The 17,751-nt window shown below is 47.7% G+C and overlaps 1 long non-coding RNA gene across 1 annotated transcript in view; it reads left to right on the forward strand.

Annotated features, from left to right (window-relative positions):
- Positions 1 to 21: 21 nt before the first annotated feature.
- The window catches only part of LOC137561527 (uncharacterized), a 122,848-nt gene continuing 105,118 nt past the window's right edge, over positions 22 to 17,751 (forward strand). The window contains exon 1 of the long non-coding RNA XR_011030039.1: positions 22 to 78. This is a non-coding gene — a long non-coding RNA (uncharacterized lncRNA). The remainder of the gene's footprint in view (positions 79 to 17,751) is intronic.

The raw sequence follows: 17,751 nt of genomic DNA on the forward strand, positions 1-17,751 counted from the left end.
CCGCCCATCCTACTATTGTTTACAAAACACCATGGTTTGGAAGGCGGAAGTCACGTCAGGGTGCGGAAATTTGCTGAAGTGGGTGAATTATTACTGCATCAAGAAAAGGTTTTTGATGGCTTTGCTCCTGTCCTAAAAGTGGCAACTAATGGTACAATTTCCAGAACAATCAACCACCCGATCCAGTCAATCGAAAATTATAGTTTGAATCCACTGACAGAGGTGAAAATCAGCAATTTGATCAGACCAAAGCATACCTCCCAACTTTTTGAGATGAGAAAGGGGGACACTTAATCCACCACCCTGCCACACCCTGATCACGCCCCACCACACCCCTAGTCACGCATACCATATAAAGATTTCATAAGAAAAATATGTTGTTTTATAATTCAAACCACACTAGTCCTTTCTATCCTGGTTCATTTTCCTTCATTTTAACATTTTGAAATGAGTAATATATCAATTTAAAGGATGGGAATACAGTTTAGAGTCATTCAAACACGTTTTAGTAGAGAAACATATATTTTTACCTAGAAAGAGGGACAAAGTCCTGAAAGAGGGACAAATGAGGGGGAAAGAGGGACAGGGCTCCCAAAGAGGGACTGTCCCTCCAAAAGAGGGACAGTTGGGAGCTATGCCAAAGCAATCATTAGGACCGATAAAACGATTGTTCATTGTTGATCGATACTATTACTTGATCAATCACACAGTCTAGGGCAGGTTTTCTCAACCAGCGTTCCCTGGAACCCCAGGGTTCCTTGAGTACTCTGCAGGGGTCCCTTGGCATTTTCCCCCATCGTGGGGATGTATAATGGAGCTCACTATAATAGGTGGTACTGTAACAAGAAGCACTAAATTAGGGGCTTAGGAGGCAGTATAATGAGTGGCAGTGTAATAGGGGGTAGTGAAATAAACAGCCACACGTACTTTTAAAGACCATGCCACCTGCAAAATAAATGCAGGGGTTCCTCGAGATAAAAAAATTGTTTGCAGGGGTTCCTTGAGATCCAAAAGCTATTTGCAGGGTTCCTCCAGGGTAGAAAGGTTGAGAAAGGCTGGTCTAGGATGACCATATTTTGATTTCCAAAAAAGAGAACCATCACAACAGCATGTGGGCGTGGTCATGGGTGGGGCCAAATATACAAGACCTTATCAGTGTGCTGTCCAACTTCGCGGGCACGGAGGGCCGTTTTTTTTCCAGACCACATGGTGGAAAGCCAGCCGACCACAAAATGCAATCAGATTCGCAGAAGATTTCCCCACAAAATGCAATGAGATTGGCAACAGATTTCCCCACAAATGGAATCAGATTGGCAGCATATTTCTCTACAAATGCAATGAAATTGGCAGCATATTTCCCCACAAATGGAATCAAATTGGCAGCATATTTCCCCACAAATGGAATCAGATTGGCAGCATATTTCCCCACAAATGCAATCAGATTGGCAGCAGATTTCCCCACAAATGCAATGAGATTGGCAGCAGATTTCCCTACAAATGCAATGAGATTGGCAGCAGATTTCCCCACAAATGCTATGAGATTGGCAGCACATTTCCCCATAAATGCAATGAGATTGGCAGCACATTTCCCCACAAATGCAATTTTACTGGCAGCACATTTCCCCACAAATGCAATGAGATTGGCAGCACATTTCTCCACAAATGCAATCCTATTGGCAGCACATTTCCCCACAAATGCAATCTTATTGGCAGCACATTTCCCCACAAATGCAATCTTATTGGCAGCAGATTTCCCTACAAATGCAATCTTATTGGCAGCAGATTTCCCCGCAAATGCAATCTTATTGGCAGCAGATTTTCCCACAAATGCAATCTTATTGGCAGCAGGTTTCCCCACAAATGCAATCTTATTTTGCAGCAGATTTCCCCACAAATGCAATCTTATTGGCAGCAGATTTTCCCACAAATGCAATCTTATTGGCAGCAGATTTCCCCACAAAATGCTCTTTCCCCCATGCTGCGTGCGGCTGCCTAAATATACCTCCCTCATTCTCCCCTGCGGTGCAGCTGCCACCACTAACACACCTCATATCGTCAGTGAGCAGGAGATAGGAGTCAGCCACACCAGCCGTGCGCCGGTGAATTCAAATGCAGGAAGTGACATCATCGGTCACGTCCAGCATTTAAAGTCCACCATGCGGCTGCTATGCGCCGGTCTGGTTGGTTCCCATCTCCTGCTCACCGCTGATCTGATGTGTGTTAGCGGTGATGAAGATCCGTTTTCGGTGCCGAATGAGCCGGCTCTTTGGGAACCGAGCGGCCGAGCCAGAAGAGCCAATGCTTAAAGAGCCGGAATTCCCATCACTAGACTGAGTCTCAGTCTAGTGACGGGAATTCCGGCTCTTTAGAAAGCATCGGCTTCTCTGGCTTGGCCGCTTGGCTCCCTTTAAAGAGCCGGCTCGTTTGGCTCCCAAACGGCTCTGACTTACCCGGACATTTCTAAAACCTGCCAGGTCGCCCCGGACAGGTCGGAAAAAGTGGACCTGTCCGGGCAAAAGAGGACGCCATGTCACCCTAACACAGTAGATTGTTCGGGAAATTGTATCAATGGCCACCTCAAGGTATACCATTTGCGATAAAAAATGGATAAGCCAGCTCTAACCACACCTCTAATAGCACCCCCACCACAGTTAGTGTTATGCTGGGAATACATGGCTCGAATCTGAGCCATAAAGATGGCTCGATAGATAATTTCCAACATGTACAATCACCATTTGATCGTTTTGCCGCTCGATTCACCATTGAAGTTAACAGGGCTGTGGAGTCGATACAAAAGTCCACTGACTCCGACTCCTCAGGTTAGGATTCCAACTACTCCTCGACTCCGACTCCTCTAATTTGCATATTACAATTTTATTGATTGAAAGTATGTAACATGAAATGCATCTCTTAACTGCCAACGCTTAGGAATTTTAAAAGACAACTGAAGTGAGAGGGATATGGAGGCTGCCATATTTATTCCCTTTCAAACAGTACCAGTTACCTGTATATCCCGCAGATCTTCTGCCTCTAATACTTTCAGTCATAGACTAAAACTAGTCCTTGTTAAGAGTACTTGTAGAAGGTACAGACAGGAACAAAGAACATCTATCAGGTCCTAGGCAATGTAACTGTGGGTATGTAAGAGTGATGTGCAGGTACTCTACAGGGGAATGAGGGGATTCTTTCTCTATTACACATTCTTCATGCACAATCTGAACGTGGATCAGGCCCTAGGCAAAGTAACTGTGGGCACATGTAAGAGTGATGTGCAGGTACTCTGCAGGAGAATGAGGCGATTCTTCCGCTATTACACATTGTTCAGGTACAATCTGAACCAGGTTTATGGGTGAAAGACAAAACCTCTGTGTTCAATGTGCACAACATTCTCAGTGGATTCCCTGCAGCTCTGTGGGGAGTGCATATGTATAGTACTACAGTGTAACAAAGTAAACCTGAGACATGAAATTAAAGTTTTATACATACCTGGGGCTTCCTCCAGCCCGCTTCAGTCTAATCAGTCCCTCGCTGTCCTTCTCCGCCACCTGGATTTTTTGCTATGGGTCCAGGTACTTGAGCCAGTCAGGTGTAGTGCACGTGCACACACTCTGCCGCCGGGAGCATACTACATCTGCGCAGCACTATTGCGCAGGTGCAGAATGCTCCTGGCTGTGGGAGCGGCACACGGCCGGACTGGCTGAATTACTGGGACTTATAGCAGAAGATCCAGGTGGTGGAGGAGGACAGCGAGGGACTGATTAGCCTGAAGGGGGCTGGAGGAAGCCCCAGGTATGTATAAAACTTTTCTTTTCATCTGTCTCAGGTACCCTTTAATTCGTAGTCACCAAACCAAATTTTAACAACATATCAAATTATTTGATTTTATGAGCAAAGGGAGTGCATAAATTTGCATAAACCAGCATCAGCGCAGAATTATTTGCATCTCATTGACCATCTCTATTAGTGACACAGCTACACATCAGGCTTTATTCTTACAGTATACAGTAGATGTTATTTAGTATATATAAGAGATTCCTGTGTACGCATCATATATACAGTCACAATCAGATATGTATATCTGACTTTAAAAATACAGGGACTGCTTTATTGAAGCAGCACAAGTAACTATTTTTTGATTGGTTTATTTCATTTTTGTGGACTAAGTAGAGCTACTACTGTATATATAAATTATTTATGATGACTATTATCTGAGAAATAGAACATTTTATCATATTTTCTATTTTAATTACAGTTTAAATTCATTAGGAGGCAGAGTCAGTACATTTTTTCACGACTCTGACTCCAGGTACCCAAAAATTGCTCCGACTTCGACTCTGACTCCGACTCCACAGCCCTGGAAGTTAATTGGAAAAAAAGATTTAAAAAAACGAGTGGAAGATAAGAGTAGCGAGCGGGCAAAACGATTGGGCGCCAAATCGACCTGTGTATTCCCAGCATTAGGCAGAGGACAGATGGAGATTAGTAAGGCAGAGAACTGATGGATGTTGGGGTTAGGCATCGGAGAAGGGAGAGTAGTGTTAGGTAAAAGGGTAGGAAGGTTAAAGGGGAACTTAAGTAAAAGGTTTACGGAGGCCACCATATTTATTTCCTTTTAATCAATACCAGTTGCCTGGCAGCCCTGCTGGTCCATTTCTCTGTAGTAGCATCTGAATAACACCAGAAACAAGCATGCAGCTAGTCTTGTCAGCTCTGACTTTAAAGTCTGAAACACCTGATCTACTGCATGCTTGTTCAGGGGCTATGGCTAATAGTATTAGAGGCAGAGGATCAGCAGGGCTGCCAGGCAACTGGTATTGCTTAAAAGGAAATAAATATGGCAGCCTCCATATACCTCTCTCTTCAGCTCCCCTTTAGGCCTCTTGCACACTGCATGCAATTCAGATTCCGATTCCGCTTTTTAATCTGTTTTTACATCCGATTCCGATTCAGATTTTTAATCTTTACTGCATGCTGCGTTTTTTGATCCGTTTTTCTGTTGAATGTATTCAGGGAAAATCGGAATCGGAAACGGAATCGGAAACGGAATCGGAATCGGAAAACGGATTTGCAGTGTGCAGGGAGCCTTAATGTGAGGCAGAGGAAAGGTGGACATCACAAATATTGATAAAGACACAGTTATTTTCACCACACCTTTAGGCTACATTTCCGCTAGAACACAGGTGTCAAACTCCAGGCCTGGAGAGCCAGATCCATGCCAGTGTTTAGGATGGACTGAGAAAGAGAGGAATGTGTTCTACCTGATGGACCACACCTTTCATGATTTGGACCCATCAAATAATTTGAGCTGTGTCAAAAATGTGTGAGGACCTCGGCCCTCAATGGACCGGTTTGACATCCCTGCATTAGAATTTTTTGGATGCAAATTTGCATATGCCTAAGGCCTCTTTCAGACAAACTGCTAAAGGTGTGTTAATTGCACCGTTTAGCCACTGATTGCTGGCGTCAATCGCCTTCCAGTTGCAAAATAATGCAGTCGAATTGGCAGCGTTAGTAATCACAAGTGTGTCAGCGGTTGACACGTGGTGGGGTTACAGTTTGGTGAGAAACATCTTCATGTCATGTCCAGGGCTGGCTGTTGCTCGCTCTGAAGCATGTAGTGATTGCCGCAATTGCAGGATGCTTGCAGTCGGCTGCAAACACCCTTCACATAAACAGAAGTGGCTGACAAGCCGCTCTCTGCATTCAGCACTTTGCTACATGCTCGGATGATCAAAAAGCAGACTTGTTGCCAATGAAATCACCTTTTACCTGAATAAAAAAAAAACACATGGGCATTTCAAAACACCAAAACTATTATTGCAGTACCATTGTTTCCTGTGTCACTGTACATTGCTAGGTAACACAAATTCATACAAGCTACATATATACTTGTGGGCTCGTTTCCACTATCGCGAATCTGCATGCGTCCAACGCATGCAGATCCGCACATGTAATACAAGTGGATGGGCCTGTTTCCACTGTAGCGTTGTTGAGGTGCGTTTTTTTCAGCGTGAAAAAAACGCACAAAAGAGCCAACGATTTCGCCTGCGTCGGGAATCCGTGCGAATCGCCGCTAATGTATTTAATAGTAAAAACGCATGCGTTTGTTACATGCGTTTTTACCCGCGATTTCGCGTGCGATTTCGCACCTTTTTCAATTTTATTTAGCCCTGGCAGTGTCATGGTTAATTTCGCATGGCACCCTGCCATGCGAAATCGCAGGCGAAATCGCGGGTAAAAACGCATGTGGAAACGCATCCGCATGCGTTTTTACAAGCGTCGGAATGCGGCCGAAATCGCGTCGCAACAGTGGAAACAAGCCCTAGATGACAAATCTACACAACTGTGCCAGAAGGCCTACGCATGTATGAGCTTACAGTTAAAAAACAGAGGTGACAGAAACATCAGGTGAGGCAGTGTGTACTCTGTAGCTGAGGTTGCATTGTGGCAGTGTGTACTCAGTAGCTGAGGTTGCACCGAGGCAATATGTACGCTGTAGCTGAGGTTGTACTGAGGCAGTGTGTACACTGTAGCCGAGGTTGCGCTGAGGCAGTGTGTACGCTGTAGCCGAGGTTGTGCTGAAGCAGTATGTACGCTGTAGCCGAGGTTGTGCTGAAGCAGTATGTACGCTGTAGCCGAGGTTGCGCTGAGGCAGTGTTTACACTGTAGCTGAGGTTGTGCTGGGGCAGTGTGTACACTGTAGCTGAGGTTGCAATGAGGCAGTGTGTAAGCTGTAGTTGAGGTTGCGCTGAGGCAGTATGTACGCTGTAGCTGAGGTTGCGCTGAGGCAGTGTGTACGCTGTAGCTGAGGTTGCACTGAGGCAGTGTGTAAGATGTAGCTGAGGTTGCACTGAGGCAGCGTGTACGCTGTAGCCAAGGTTGTGCCGAAGCAGTATGTATGCTGTAGCCGAGGTTGCGCTGAGGCAGTGTTTACACTGTAGCTGAGGTTGTGCTGGGGCAGTGTGTACACTGTAGCTGAGGTTGCAATGAGGCAGTGTGTAAGCTGTAGTTGAGGTTGCGCTGAGGCAGTATGTACGCTGTAGCTGAGGTTGCACTGAGGCAGTGTGTCCGCTGTAGCTGAGGTTGCACTGAGGCAGTGTGTAAGATGTAGCTGAGGTTGCACTGAGGCAGCGTGTACGCTGTAGCTGAGGTTGCACTGAGGCAGTGTGTAAGATGTAGCTGAGGTTGCACTGAGGCAGTGTGTATGCTGTAGCTGAGGTTGCACTGAGGCAGTTGTACGCTGTAGCTGAGGTTGTGCTGAGGCAGGGTGTACTAGCTGAACTTGCATTGAGGCATTGTGTAAGCTGCAGCTGAGTTTGCACTGAGGCAGTGTGTACACTGTAGCTGAGGTTGCCCTGAGGCAGTCTGTACACTGTAGCTGAGGTTGCACTGAGGCAGTGTGTATGCAGTAGCTGAAGTTGCACTGAGGCAGTGTGTACACTGTAGCTGAGGTTGCGCGAATCGCGGCACTTTGCGCCTGCAAAAGTCCGCGAATGGCACTTCACGTGCTAACTGTTTAGCACACCCGTGCTAAACAGTTAGCACTGCTTTGTGAATCAAGCCCTATATCTGAGGTTGCGCTGAGGCAGTGTGTACGCTGTAACTGAGTTTGCACTGAGGCAGTGTGTACACTGTAGCTGAGGTTGCCCTGAGGCAGTGTGTACACGGTAGCTGAGGTTGCACTGAGGCAGTGTGTACACTGTAGCTGAGGTTGCACTGAGGCAGTGTGTACGCTGTATCCGAGGTTGCACTGAAGCAGTGTGTAAGATGTAGCTGAGGTTGCATTGAGGCAGTGTGTACACTGTATCTGAGGTTGCACTGAGGCAGTGTGTATGCTGTAGCTGAGGTTGTGCTGAGGCAGTGTGTACTAGCTGAGCTTGCATTTAGGCATTGTGTAAGCTGTTTGCACTGAGGCTGTGTGTGTCACGGAACAGCCGTGAGAAACGCAGGTGAATCTGGAGAATTCACAGTCGATTTCCTGATCGCTCCGTCAGATCTGTGCAGTCGTGCAAGCGATCAGAAAACGACTTCTTTGTGTTTTTAAAACCAGAGATCTGTTCCCCTGTGAGCAAAGCATTCCCCTCACCCTCAGGAATGCCTCCCTCCCCCTCAGGAATGTCACACTGGCCACATTCCCTGCAGGGATCAGCTCATTCCCCCTACTGCCAGATGTCTCTATGAAAAGGGCTAGGAAGCTGGCTCCCCAGGGGGGCCCTGAGGAAGCCAGACTCTCCGGCACCGACCAGGGCAGACCTGAAGGCATGTGATGTATGGTTTCTTGTCGATTATATGGCGACTGTACATCGCACAGCTATAAAATTCATATAGTCTTATTCGGTAAAATCTGGCCATCGTGCTGATATGAAATTCATCGCGATAGCCCGTCCGGTTATTGAGGTATGACCCTTCTCAAGAACTGGGTCCGCTGCACTAGCCATGTCTGATGTCATGTTAATCTGTATTTTCCGACAAATATGAATCTGTTATCCACCTAAATATGACTTATATCGTTTGTAAGTTACGGCATTTTATAAGTTTAAACCTAAAATCTCTCAGAGGGAATGAACCGTCATTGGTGGGTAATTCAGAGAGGGCCGGCATTGCCACACCCCCAAACCAGCTTCATCAAAAGTATCTGCGAGGGGCTCTTCCCTCAGTCCTCCAAATTCCATCTGTATGAGAGCGGTCTGCTGCCAGCCAGAGGACACATGGTTGGTGGCCATCTTGCTGAACTTTGAATTTTGCTCTGAAACAAAGAACTTTGCGGAACTTGAAACCAAGGACTTGATGATTTTTCCACAAAAGGACATTTTCCATGAAACTAAGTATTTTTTCTCCCTTTCTTTTATTTTTCATACTGCGCTATTAATGTCTCAATAATTGTTGATTTTAATGATTGTCTGTATATATTAATTATTTATATTGCCCATGAATAAAGACTTTATCAAAGTCATTCACTGTTCCGCTACCCTGCTTCTCGGCCGCACAAACTGAACCAGACTTCTGGAGAGACGCTACTATTGTATTGTTGTTAGCTAGACAGAATAGCGTGTGTTTAACTGTTTTTATTCGCAGGACCAGTCAGTCAGTCGGGTCCACTGGCCCATACCAGTGGTGGTGGCAGATACCCTGAAATAGTGTGTAAGTTGTAATTACCGTACCTCACAGGCTCCCTTCTGGTCGGGCTGCTGCCCAAATTTCCGTCGGTTTCTGCGCAAAGATCACGCTCACAGCTTGCATGGTCTGTGTGCTGAAACTGATTGGAAGCCAATTTGCCGTCTGACCACTAGGGCTCCTGTGATAGTGTTTGGCAGTGGTTGGGATCTGTGTTGTGCTGAAAGTATCTAAGATAGCTCTAGTGCTATCAAGAAACAAACTAATTCGTTGGCGTAGCTGGAATGCAATATATTTTTTATATATACAGAGAGACTGTGTAGCCAGTACCCCTCCCCAAAAGTTTTATTTTATTTGGCGTGGAAATGTCCGGGAACTACAAGAACATGTGCCTGGCGGACCTGAAAACTCTTTGCCAAGCGAGAGGCATTGATGTCGGCCGCAAGAAACACCAGGACCTGGTAACGGACTTGTTTCAATGGGATACCCAGCAACCGCGGGAGCTGGATGTGTCTGCTGAGGTAGACACCGACCCATCTGACTCAAGTCAAGGGGAACCAGAGGCTGAAGATCTTAGGCGTACAGAGGTTGAGCAACCTGCGGGCAATGCGACAACAGTTACGCAGGAGACTGTCAGTGTGGACCCCAATCCCAGAGTTCCTGAAAGTACTCGCCCGGAACCGGCCAGTACTGGACTGTCCGTTTGTGCTGTCCCGGTAATGCAGCTGGCATTACGAAAGCTGATGGACACTGACCTGGACAAGTACCTGCAGTACATGCAAGCGCAGTTGGAGCACCAATCTGCAAAAGCACGAGAGGAACGGGAGCTCCAACGACGGCATGAGCTGAACATGGCAAAAGTTCAACAGGCCAGCCGGAGTTCGCCGCCCAACCTCCCTGCTGAAGGAGCATCACCCGTAAGTGCAAAATTTAAATTTGCTAATATTGAGAAAGACACAGACATTGACTTGTTTTTGCGATCTTTTGAAAAAGCATGCCGTCAGTATCGTCTGTCCCAAGACCAGTGGGCCAGACATCCGACACCTTTGCTGCGCTACAAAGCGCTTCATGCTTTCACAGAGTTACCTGCGGAAAAAGATAATGATTATGCTGCTATAAAAGACACTATCATTACCAAATACCAGCTGACGCCAGAAGCCTATCGCAAAAAGTTCAGGTCCTGGCAGAAAAAGTCTTCTGATTCTTACCGAGATGTGGTCAGCAGCTTGCTCACCACACTCCGCCAGTGGACTCTAGGCCTCACCAAAGGGTCTTATGGTGTCCTGGAGGACTTGGTAGACCTAGAACAATTTCTGAACAGTTGCCCTGCTGATGTACGACAGTTTGTGCTGGAGCGCAAGCCTGCGTTAGCAACTGTCGCTGCAGACCTCGCTGAAACCTTTACAACTACCCGGGTGTCTGATACACGCAGAACTGTCCCATCCATCTGGAGGGGAGGTCAGCCCAATACCCCGGCAGACTCTCCTGCCCCTGTGAGCCGTCAGCCACAGAGGCCACCCAGCGCAGCTGCTGCACCCAGGCCTGCAGCCCCTGGAGAGGTCACCTGTCACTACTGCCGCCAGCCCGGACACATGAAATTCGACTGTCCAGAACGGAGACAGACACCACCCGCACCTGCAGCTCCTGTATCACCTGTACCTCACCCACAGCAGAGGCAACCCGCCAGCGAACAACAGCCTGGATCATCAGATTTAGTTCTGTTTGCCCGCGGAACGGAAATCCGCGACCGAACCGACCAGCAGCAGCCTGTTAGAGTGAACGACAAAGTTGTCACCGGATTCCGAGACACCGGAGCTGACATCACGTTAGTTCACTCACACCTTGTGCCAGAGGAGAGCATCAGCTTCAGCCGATCCCTTGCCCTTACTGAAGTAGAGAGCACCCTTTTACACATAGCCCAGGCGAGAGTGAAGATCGACTGGGGGGTGGGGGTCCAAGAAAGGGTTGTTGGGGTTGTGAAGGATCTCCCAGTCCCTGTGTTGCTGGGGACTGATTTGGGCAAGCTTGTGTCCTACTAGCAACCTGCCACGACCGCCTTGTCGCTCACGGAAGACGGACTCTCCACCCACCACCAGGTACTTTATACACTTGGGGGAGCACCAGGGGGAGGTGGGTTGAATGTGCCCAGCTCAAGGGTACCCGGTTCAATAGTGCCTGCTTCAAAGGCACCTGAGTTTGATGTACAAACTGTCTGTTGTGATGAAGATGTAACTGTACCTGTGTTAACTGTACAAACGGTCTGTAATGAAAATGTGTCTATGCCTGTCACTGTCATTAATGCATGCAACGATGATCTGAGTAATGCCAGTCTGTGCCATTCTGAAGGTATACCTGTGCTAGCAGTACAGCGCAGCTGTACTGCTCAAAACAGGTGGAGGGGGTTCCGGCCTCCTCCCCCTCCTCTGACCGCAGGGATGAGACCTTTCAGCCGCTGGCCTCGTGTGACATGAGCCAGTTGGCCGAAACTGACAGCGTACTCACAACAGCACTCCAAAGTGACCCAAGCCTGGAGTCCCTCAGGCAGCAAGCCTCTGAGTCTCTCGCAGACGGGGCCGCTTTCAAGGTGTACTGGGAAGGTGGGAGACTGTACAGTGAGTCTGTACAGTCCGCTCCAGGTAGATCACATGTGAATACCAAATGGCTTGTGGTCCCGAGTACGTTCAGGGGACATGTGCTGAAATCCGCACATGGCAATCCTCTGACAGGGCACTCAGGTGTCCGCAAGACACTTGCCTGTATTCGAAAACAGTTTTATTGGCCCAGGATGAACAGGGATGTAGCAAACTACCTCAAAGCATGTGCCGTCTGTCAGGAGCTGGGAGGGTTCAGGGATTCCCGCGGGGTTCCCTTAGGTCCACAGCCACTTAGCAAGGAAATCCTGCGTGGGCTGGCTGTCGACCTACCCAACTCACTGCCGGTTGTCCACAGTCCTGGCAGACGCCACATCCGAATGCAGTGGCGCAAATGCCCTGTCCAGAACGGTCCATGTCGGGTCAAACCTGAGGGGAGCGGACAGCGACCTGTCCAGGGGAACTGAGCCGCAGGCTCCAATGGGTTTTCCCGCTGTGGCGGCAGCTCGAGACCCATCAGCCAGGTAACTGACACAAAGCAGGTTAGCCGACACCGGAACGCTGATGGGCTGTCCCGGTGTCAGGGGGAACTAGACCCAACCGCGCCAATGGCTGCTACGGAGGATGTCTTGATGACAACTCCTACACAGCATCAGGAAGGGGAGGTGTCACAGAACAGCCGTGAGAAACGCAGGTGAATCTAGAGAATTCACAGTCGATTTGCTGATCGCTCCCTGTCGGATCTGTGCAGTCGTGCAAGCGATTAGAAAACGACTTCTTTGTGTTTTTAAAACCAGAGATCTGTTCCCCTGTGAGCAAAGCATTCCCCTCACCACTCAGGAATGCCTCCCCCCCCCCAGGAATGTCACACTCTCTGCAGGGACCAGCTCATTCCCCCTACAGCCAGATTTCTCCATGAAAAGGGCTAGGAAGCTGGCTCCCCAGGTGGGCCCTGAGGAAGCCAGACTCTCCGGCACCGACCAGGGCAGACCTGAAGGCATGTGATGTATGGTTTCTTGTCGATTATATGGCGACTGTACATCGCACAGCTATAAAATTCATATAGTCTTATTCGGTAAAATCTGGCCATCGTGCTGATATGAAATTCATCGCGATAGCCCGTCCGGTTATTGAGGTATGACCCTTCTCAAGAACTGGGTCCGCTGCACTAGCCATGTCTGATGTCATGTTAATCTGTATTTTCCGACAAATATGAATCTGTTATCCACCCAAATATGACTTGTATCGTTTGAGAGATTTTAGGTTTAAACTTATAAAATGCCGTAACTTACAGAGGGAATGGACCGTCATTGGTGGGTAATTCAGAGAGGGCCGGCATTGACACACCCCCAAACCAGCTTCATCAAAAGTATCTGCGAGGGGCTCTTCCCTCAGTCCTCCAAACTCCATCTGTATGAGAGCGGTCTGCTGCCAGCCAGAGGACACATGGTTGGCGGCCATCTTGCTGAACTTTGAATTTTGCTCTGAAACAAAGAACTTTGCAGAACTTGAAACCAAGGACTTGATGATTTTCCCACAAAAGGACATTTTCCATGAAACTAAGTATTTTTTCTTGCTTTCTTTTATTTTTCATACTGCGCTATTAATGTCTCAATAATTGTTGATTTTAATGATTGTCTGTATATATTAATTATTTATATTGCCCGTGAATAAAGACTTTATCAAAAACATTCACTGTTCCGCTACCCTGCTTCTCGGCCGCACAAACTGAACCAGACTTCTGGAGAGACGCTACTATTGTATTGTTGTTAGCTATACAGAATAGAGTGTGTTTAACTATTTTTATTCGCAGGATCAGTCAGTCAGTCAGTCGGGTCCACTGGCCCATACCAGTGGTGGTGGCAGATACCCTGAAATAGTGTGTAAGTTGTAATTACCGTACCTCACAGGCTCCCTTCTGGTCAGGCTGCTGCCCAAATTTCCGCAAAGATCACGCCCACAGCTTGCATGGTCTGTGTGCTGAAACCGATTGGAAGGCAATTTGCGGTCTGACCACTAGGGCTCCTGTGACAGTGTGTACGCTGTAGTTGAGGTTGCATTGAGGCAGTGTTTAAGCTGTAACTGAGGTTGTAATGAGGCAGTGTGTACGCTGTAGCTGAGGTTGCACTGAGGCAATGTGTGTATGCTGTAGCTGAGGTTGTACTGAAGCAGTGTGTACGCTGTAGCTGAAGTTGCACTGAGGCAGTGTGTACGCTGTAGCTGAGGTTGCACTGAGGCAGTGTGTATACGCTGTACCTAAGGTTGCACTGAGGTAGTGTGTACACTGTAGCTGAGGTTGCATAATCAAGGCATCGCTTTTAGTCTGGCCCATGACTGGAATAGCACCAAGCATGTTTTGGACACACAAGCCATCCCACCTCGACAAGGTGGCGATACCATCGGGATGGGGAGGAGGAAGGGGGATGGATCCTCATGTTGCAGCTTGCATTGTTGGGTTAGGGAACGAGCAGAGAGGAGGACAGGGTGGAGGAGGAGAACGAGGGGGAACATAAAAGGAAGAATTGGAGAACAGCTACAGTTTTTTGAGAAATACAAGCGGTAACATGAGGATCATGGGAGTAAATAACAAATGGGATAAAATAAAAAATCGCTGTCCCTGCCTATTACCTGCCTATATACGAGTTACTGACTCCTATTTCCTAATCGTCTTATCTACTAATGCCAACTATTCACGGTTATGTGGGAAGGTGGGAGGAAGGGTTGTTTTTTTTTGTTTTTGTTCTTGTGTTTATGCTTTTGTCTAATCTGTCACCCAGTCACTATGTCTACCTGGCAAGGAAATGAGCAGCGCTACTTAAAAACAGACTAGTGCCTACCTGCAAAAGAGTGCAAGCCCCACTTGTGGGGTCGAATACACACCGAGCATACACATGACCTGTCTACCACTGGAGGATGTTGGTTTCCTGTAACAGCTTGCATGCAACCTATTAAGTACTCGTCCCTCCCACTGCGAAGAAGTCAATCCTCCATGGGAGGGGCCTAACACTAACTAAATCCTAACCTATGTATATGCATAGCCTGGGTGCGCTACCAAGTAAAATTGAAAAATCGAAAATTGCGCAAAAAGTGGATCAGCGCAACACCAGGCCGCCTCCGAATGGCCTCCAATCAGAGATGCGCTGAGCCCCCCCAGGAACTACAACCGCACCTTGAAACCAAACAGAAGCTCTGCATATACACCAAAAGCATGGCTGTTAAGTTGGAGCAGCTGACCAAAAACAAATTAAATTAGTACATAGCAAGGAAATGAGCAGCGCTACTTAAAAACAGACTAGTGCCTACCTGCAAAAGAGTGCAAGCCCTACTTGTGGGGACGAATACACACCGAGCAAACACATGACCTGTCTACCACTGGAGGATGTTGGCTTCCTGTAACAGCTTGCATGCAACCTATTAAGTACTCGTCCCTCCCACTGCGAAGAAGTCAATCCTCCATGGGAGGGGCCTAACACTAACTAAATCCTAACCTATGTATATGCATAGCCTGGGTGCGCTACCAAGTAAAATTGAAAAATCGAAAATTGCGCAAAAGGTGGATCAGCGCAACACCAGGCCGCCTCCGAATGGCCTCCAATCAGAGATGCGCTGAGCCCCCCCAGGAACTACAAACGCACCTTGAATCCAAACAGAAGCTCTGCATATACACCAAAAGCATGGCTGTTAAGTGGGAGCAGCTGACCAAAAACAAATTAAATTAGTACATAGCAAGGAAATGAGCAGCGCTACTTAAAAACAGACTAGTGCCTACCTGCAAAAGAGTGCAAGCCCCACTTGTGGGGTCGAATACACACCGAGCATACACATGACCTGTCTACCACTGGAGGATGTTGGTTTCCTGTAACAGCTTGCATGCAACCTATTAAGTACTCGTCCCTCCCACTGCGAAGAAGTCAATCCTCCATGGGAGGGGCCTAACACTAACTAAATCCTAACCTATGTATATGCATAGCCTGGGTGCGCTACCAAGTAAAATTAAAAAATTGAAAAATGCGCAAGAGGTGGATCAGCGCAACACCAGGCCGCCTCCGAATAGCCTCCAATCAGAGATGCGCTGAGTCCCCCAGGAACTACAAACGCACCTTGAACCCAAACAGAAGCTCTGCATATACACCAAAAGCATGGCTGTTAAGTGGGAGCAGCTGACCAAAAACAAATTAAATTAGTACATAGCAAGGAAATGAGCAGCGCTACTTAAAAACAGACTAGTGCCTACCTGCAAAAGAGTGCAAGCCCCACTTGTGGGGTCGAATACACACCGAGCATACACATGACCTGTCTACCAGTGGAGGATGTTGGTTTCCTGTAACAGCTCTATGGAGGATTGACTTCTTCGCAGTGGAGGGGACGAGTACTTAATAGGTTGCATGCAAGCTGTTACAGGAAACCAACATCCTCCAGTGGTAAACAGGTCATGTGTATGCTCGGTGTGTATTCGACCCCACAAGTGGGGCTTGCACTCTTTTGCAGGTAGGCACTAGTCTGTTTTAAAGGAGCGCTGCTCATTTCCTTGCTATGTACTAACTTAATTTGTTTTTGGTCAGCTGCTCCCACTTAACAGCCATGCTTTTGGTGTATATGCAGAGCTTCTGTTTGGGTTCAAGGTGCGTTTGTAGTTCCTGGAGGGGCTCAGCGCATCTCTGATTGGAGGCCATTCGGAGGCGGCCTGGTGTTGCGCTGATCCACCTTTTGCGCAATTTTCGATTTTTCAATGTTACTTGGTAGCGCACCCAGGCTATGCATATACATAGGTTAGGATTTAGTTAGTGTTAGGCCCCTCCCATGGAGGATTGACTTCTTCGCAGTGGGAGGGACGAGTACTTAATAGGTTGCATGCAAGCTGTTACAGGAAACCAACATCCTCCAGTGGTAGACAGGTCATGTGTATGCTCGGTGTGTATTCGACCCCACAAGTGGGGCTTGCACTCTTTTGCAGGTAGGCACTAGTCTGTTTTGAAGTAGCGCTGCTCATTTCCTTGCTATGTACTAATTTAATTTGTTTTTGGTCAGCTGCTCCCACTTAACAGCCATGCTTTTGGTGTATATGCAGAGCTTCTGTTTGGGTTCAAGGTGCGTTTGTAGTTCCTGGGGGGGCTCAGTGCATCTCTGATTGGAGGCCATTCGGAGGCGGCCTGGTGTTGCGCTGATCCACCTTTTGCGCAATTTTCGATTTTTCAATTTTACTTGGTAGCGCACCCAGGCTATGCATATACATAGGTTAGGATTTAGTTAGTGTTAGGCCCCTCCCATGGAGGATTGACTTCTTCACAGTGGGAGGGACGAGTACTTAATAGGTTGCATGCAAGCTGTTACAGGAAACCAACATCCTCCAGTGGTAGACAGGTCATGTGTATGCTCGGTGTGTATTCGACCCCACAAGTGGGGCTTGCACTCTTTTGCAGGTAGGCACTAGTCTGTTTTAAAGGAGCGCTGCTCATTTCCTTGCTATGTACTAACTTAATTTGTTTTTGGTCAGCTGCTCCCACTTAACAGCCATGCTTTTGGTGTATATGCAGAGCTTCTGTTTGGGTTCAAGGTGCGTTTGTAGTTCCTGGAGGGGCTCAGCGCATCTCTGATTGGAGGCCATTCGGAGGCGGCCTGGTGTTGCGCTGATCCACCTTTTGCGCAATTTTCGATTTTTCAATGTTACTTGGTAGCGCACCCAGGCTATGCATATACATAGGTTAGGATTTAGTTAGTGTTAGGCCCCTCCCATGGAGGATTGACTTCTTCGCAGTGGGAGGGACGAGTACTTAATAGGTTGCATGCAAGCTGTTACAGGAAACCAACATCCTCCAGTGGTAGACAGGTCATGTGTATGCTCGGTGTGTATTCGACCCCACAAGTGGGGCTTGCACTCTTTTGCAGGTAGGCACTAGTCTGTTTTGAAGTAGCGCTGCTCATTTCCTTGCTATGTACTAATTTAATTTGTTTTTGGTCAGCTGCTCCCACTTAACAGCCATGCTTTTGGTGTATATGCAGAGCTTCTGTTTGGGTTCAAGGTGCGTTTGTAGTTCCTGGGGGGGCT

The sequence above is a fragment of the Hyperolius riggenbachi genome, chromosome 3 (genome assembly GCF_040937935.1).
Source record: "Hyperolius riggenbachi isolate aHypRig1 chromosome 3, aHypRig1.pri, whole genome shotgun sequence".
Taxonomy (NCBI): Eukaryota; Metazoa; Chordata; class Amphibia; order Anura; family Hyperoliidae; genus Hyperolius; species Hyperolius riggenbachi.